The sequence below is a fragment of the Medicago truncatula genome, chromosome 6 (genome assembly GCF_003473485.1).
Source record: "Medicago truncatula cultivar Jemalong A17 chromosome 6, MtrunA17r5.0-ANR, whole genome shotgun sequence".
Taxonomy (NCBI): domain Eukaryota; kingdom Viridiplantae; phylum Streptophyta; class Magnoliopsida; order Fabales; family Fabaceae; genus Medicago; species Medicago truncatula.
The window spans coordinates 28876774-28882395 of NC_053047.1; positions in this window are offsets into that span (position 1 = coordinate 28876774).

Genomic DNA, 5622 nt, shown 5'->3' on the forward strand with positions numbered 1-5622 from the left:
TTGCCATCAGGACCACCTCAGGTACCCGTGAACGCTATTGTGCAGCAGAAGCCACAGCAACCACCAGTTCAGCAACAACAACAACAGAATCAGCAAGTTAGACCTACTTTCCCTCCGATACCGATGTTGTATGCTGAGTTGCTTCCGACTCTACTCCAGAGAGGGCATTGTACAACCAGACAGGGTAAGCCCCCACTTGATCCGTTGCCTCCTAGGTTCAGGTCCGACCTCAAGTGTGATTTCCATCAAGGCGCCCTGGGTCATGATGTCGAAGGGTGCTATGCTTTGAAGTACATCGTGAAAAAGCTCATTGATCAAGGAAAATTGACTTTTGAGAATAATGTTCCGCATGTCCTCGATAACCCACTTCTAGATCATGCAGCTGTAAATATGATCGAAGTATGCGAGGCAGCTCCTAGACTTGATGTACGTAACGTCGCAACTCCTCTGGTGCCTCTACACATCAAGCTGTGCAAAGCTTCTCTGTTCAGCCATGATCATGCCAAGTGCCAAGGATGCCTCCGTAATCCTTTGGGTTGCCTTACTGTTCAAGATGACATCCAAAGCTTGATGGATGATAATTTTTTGACTGTCAGTGATGTCTGCGTGATTGTGCCAATTTTTCACGATCCGCCTGTCAAGAGTTCGCCTTTGAAGGAGAGTGTTGAGCCTCTAGTGATAAGGTTGCCCGGACCGGTACCTTATACTTCAGATAGGGCCATCCCGTACAAGTATAATGCTACCATGATCGAAAACGGAGTAGAAGTGCCCCTGGTGTCCTTGGCTGTGATGAACAATACCGCCGAAGGAACTTCAGCAGCCCTAAGAAGCGGAAGAGTCCGTCCACCGTTGTTTCAAAAGAAGGCAGCTATGCCTACCGTGCCACCCATAGACAAGCCAACCCCGACTGATGTTTCTCCCGTTAACAGAGACGCGAGCCAACCAGGCCGGTCTATAGAGGATTCTAATCTGGACGAGATTTTGAGGTTGATCAAAAGAAGTGATTATAAGATTGTAGATCAACTACTGCAAACTCTGTCGAAGATATCAATTTTGTCTCTACTCCTGAGTTCCGCTGCTCACAGAGATACCCTTCTGAAAGTACTGGAGCAGGCTTATGTGGATCATGAAGTCACAGTGGATCACTTTGGTAGCATAGTGGGGAATATTACTGCCTGCAGCAACTTGTGGTTTGGTGAAGATGAATTGCCCGAAGCAGGAAAGCATCATAATCTGGCCTTGCATATCTCCGTGAATTGCAAGTCCGACATGATCTCAAATGTGTTAGTAGACACTGGCTCATCTTTGAACGTAATGCCCAAATCAACGCTGGATCAGCTGAGTTACCGAGGAACTCCTTTGAGGAGGAGTACTTTTCTGGTCAAAGCCTTTGATGGAACCCGCAAGAACGTTCTCGGGGAGATAGACTTGCCAATAACTATCGGCCCCGAAACATTTCTAATCACCTTTCAGGTCATGGACATTAATGCCTCTTACAGCTGTCTCTTGGGGAGACCATGGATACACGACGCGGGGGCGGTGACCTCTACTTTGCACCAAAAGTTGAAATTTGCAAAAAGTGGAAAGCTTGTTACCATTCATGGAGAGGAAGCATACCTGGTTAGCCAGCTATCATCTTTCTCTTGCATAGAAGCGGGGTCTGCTGAGGGGACCGCTTTTCAAGGATTAATTGTCGAAGGTACAGAGCCTAAAAGGGATGGAGCTGCCATGGCTTCTTTGAAAGATGCGCAGAGAGCCGTCCAAGAAGGTCAGACTGCCGGTTGGGGCAAGGTGGTACAGCTCCGTGAGAACAAGCGTAAAGAAGGTCTCGGGTTCTCCCCGTCATCAAGGGTTTCCTCGGGAGTCTTCCACAGTGCTGGGTTTATCAACGCAATTACTGGAGAAGCAACTGGATTTGGTCCTAGGCCTGTGTTTGTTATACCAGGAGGCATTGCAAGGAATTGGGAAGCCATCAACATTCCTTCAATCATGCATGTTTCCGAGTAATGTGTCTTGTTGCTTAAATGTTTTGTTTTTTCAAAATAACAATCCTCTCGCTCTGCCCGAGGCGAAAGTGATATTTTCTGTAAGGGCATGTTTGTTTCGGCGTTGCCGTTATTAATAAAAATCGTCGTTTCTTTCACGACCTTTATTTTCTCTTTTAGTGCGTTTTCCTTGGAAATAATGGTAATGCTAGAAAAAACCAAAACATCTGTATTTTCTTATTAATTTCAAAGATCTGCATAAAAACCTCTTTCTAAAAATCATCCAATCATTATATGCAGATTGAACCATAATAAACCCGTTGAGCACAGTAGCCCTATGTTTCCTCCGAATTTTGAATTCCTAGTGTATGAGGCCGAAGATGAGGAAGGTGATGACATACCATATGAGATCACTCAGTTACTTGAACAAGAAAAGAAAGCCATTCAGCCTCACCAGGAAGAGATTGAGCTTATCAACATAGGTACCGAGGAGAACAAGCGAGAAATCAAAATCGGTGCTGCTCTAGAGGAAGGGGTTAAAAAGAAGATCATCCAGCTCCTCCGGGAATATCCGGACATTTTTGCATGGTCGTATGAAGATATGCCAGGTCTAGATCCCAAAATTGTGGAGCATCGGATCCCCACAAAGCCTGAATGTCCTCCCGTCAGGCAGAAATTAAGAAGGTCTCATCCAGATATGGCTCTCAAGATTAAGAACGAGGTTCAAAAACAGATTGATGCAGGTTTCCTCATGACAGTCGAGTACCTTGAATGGGTTGCCAATATTGTACCTGTGCCAAAGAAGGATGGTAAAGTCCGGATGTGTGTTGACTTCAGAGACCTGAATAAAGCCAGTCCAAAAGAAAACTTTCCATTACCTCATATTGATGTGCTTGTTGATAATACTGCTCAGTCTAAGGTGTTCTCCTTCATGGATGGTTTCTCCGGGTACAATCAGATCAAAATGTCTCCTAAAGATAGAGAAAAGACATCTTTTATCACCCCATGGGGGACTTTCTGCTACAAAGTGATGTCATTCGGTCTAATTAATGCTGGTGCTACCTACCAAAGGGGAATGACTACTCTATTTCATGACATGATTCACAAAGAAGTCGAAGTATATGTGGACGACATGATTGTAAAGTCAACAGATGAGGAGCAACATGTTGAATATTTGACAAAGATGTTCGAAAGGTTGAGAAAGTACAAGCTTCGATTGAATCCTAACAAATGTACATTCGTCGTCAGATCCGGAAAGTTATTAGGCTTCATTGTCAGCCAAAAGGGCATTGAAGTCGATCCTGATAAAGTCCGGGCCATCCGAGAAATGCCAGCTCCGCAGACCGAGAAGCAAGTCAGAGGTTTCCTCGGACGTTTGAATTACATCTCCCGATTCATATCTCACATGACCGCAACCTGCGGGCCGATCTTCAAGCTACTCAAAAAGAATCAGCCTATTGTATGGAATGATGAATGCCAAGAAGCTTTTGATAGCATCAAGAATTACCTGCTGGAACCACCTATCCTTGTCCCACCCGTGGAAGGAAGGCCTTTGATTTTGTATTTGGCGGTATTTGATGAATCCATGGGATGCGTGCTTGGTCAACAAGATGAGACTGGAAAGAAAGAACATGCTATCTACTATCTGAGCAAAAAGTTCACCGATTGTGAAACTCGGTATACAATGCTTGAGAAGACTTGTTGTGCTCTAGCTTGGGCTGCCAAACGCCTGCGTCATTATTTGGTGAATCATACAACTTGGTTAATATCCAGAATGGATCCGATAAAGTATATCTTTGAGAAAGCTGCTGTTACTGGGAAGATTGCACGCTGGCAGATGCTTTTGTCTGAATATGATATTGTGTTCAAAACTCAAAAGGCAATCAAAGGTAGCATCCTTGCCGATCATCTTGCTTATCAACCTCTTGATGATTACCAACCAATTGAGTTCGATTTTCCCGATGAAGAGATCATGTATTTGAAATCAAAAGACTGCGAAGAACCGTTGATTGGTGAAGGTCCAGATCCCAATAGCAAGTGGGGATTAGTCTTTGATGGTGCTGTCAATGCTTATGGCAAAGGAATTGGGGCAGTCATTGTATCCCCACAGGGGCATCATATTCCTTTTACCGCCCGGATTCTGTTCGAATGTACAAACAATATGGCTGAGTATGAAGCATGTATCTTTGGTATCGAGGAAGAAATTGACATGAGAATCAAACACCTCGACATCTGTGGGGATTCTGCACTTGTCATCAACCAGATCAAGGGTGAATGGGAGACCCATCATGATAAGCTGATTCCTTACCGTGATTACGCGAGACGTTTGCTGACATATTTTACCAAGGTTGAGCTGCACCATATCCCTCGTGATGAAAACCAAATGGCTGATGCTCTTGCTACTCTATCCTTCATGTTTCGAGTAAACCATTGGAATGATGTGCCAATAATCAAAGTGCAACGCCTTGAAAGACCTTCACATGTGTTCGCTATTGGGGATGTGATCGATCAGACTGGTGAAAATGGGGTTGACTATAAACCCTGGTACTACGACATCAAGCAGTTCTTGCTGAGCCGCGAGTATCCGTCGGGTGCTTCCAACCAAGACAAGAAGACCCTGAGAAGATTGGCCAGTAGATTCCTGTTAGATGGAGATATTCTGTACAAAAGAAACTATGACATGGTATTGTTAAGATGTGTTGATGAACACGAAGCAGAACAGTTAATGCATGATGTACATGACGGTACCTTCGGGACCCATGCTACAGGGCATACTATGTCAAGGAAGTTGTTACGAGCAGGTTACTACTGGATGACCATGGAGCATGATTGCTACCAGCACGCCAGAAAGTGCCACAAATGTCAAATCTATGCTGATAAGATTCATGTGCCTCCGCACGCTCTCAATGTTATGTCATCCCCATGGCCGTTTTCAATGTGGGGCATCGACATGATTGGAAGAATTGAACCAAAGGCTTCAAATGGTCATCGTTTCATCTTAGTGGCAATTGACTACTTCACCAAATGGGTTGAAGCAGCATCTTATACCAATGTGACCAAGCAAGTGGTAGCCAAGTTCATCAAGAATAACATCATCTGTCGATATGGTGTTCCCAGCAAGATCATTACTGACAATGGTACCAACCTAAACAACAATGTGGTGCAAGCTCTTTGTGAAGAATTCAAAATTGAGCATCATAAATCTTCTCCTTATAGACCTCAGATGAACAGTGCAGTTGAGGCCGCCAACAAGAATATCAAGAAGATTGTTCAGAAGACGGTTACTACTTACAAGGACTGGCATGAGATGTTACCCTATGCTCTGCATGGTTACCGTACTACAGTGCGCAGTTCAACCAGGGCAACCCCTTTCTCTCTTGTATATGGTATGGAAGCAGTTCTTCCTTTGGAAGTGGAGATCCCATCTCTCCGCGTGATCATGGAAACAAAGTTACCCGAGGCTGAATGGTGCTAAAGCCGGTATGATCAGTTGAATTTGATTGAGGAAAAATGTATGGATGCCATGGCTCGTGGACAGTCATATCAAGCAAGAATGAAAACTGCTTTTGACAAGAAAGTCCATCCTCGAGAATTCAAGGAAGGTGAACTTGTATTGAAAAGAAAGATAAGCCAGCAA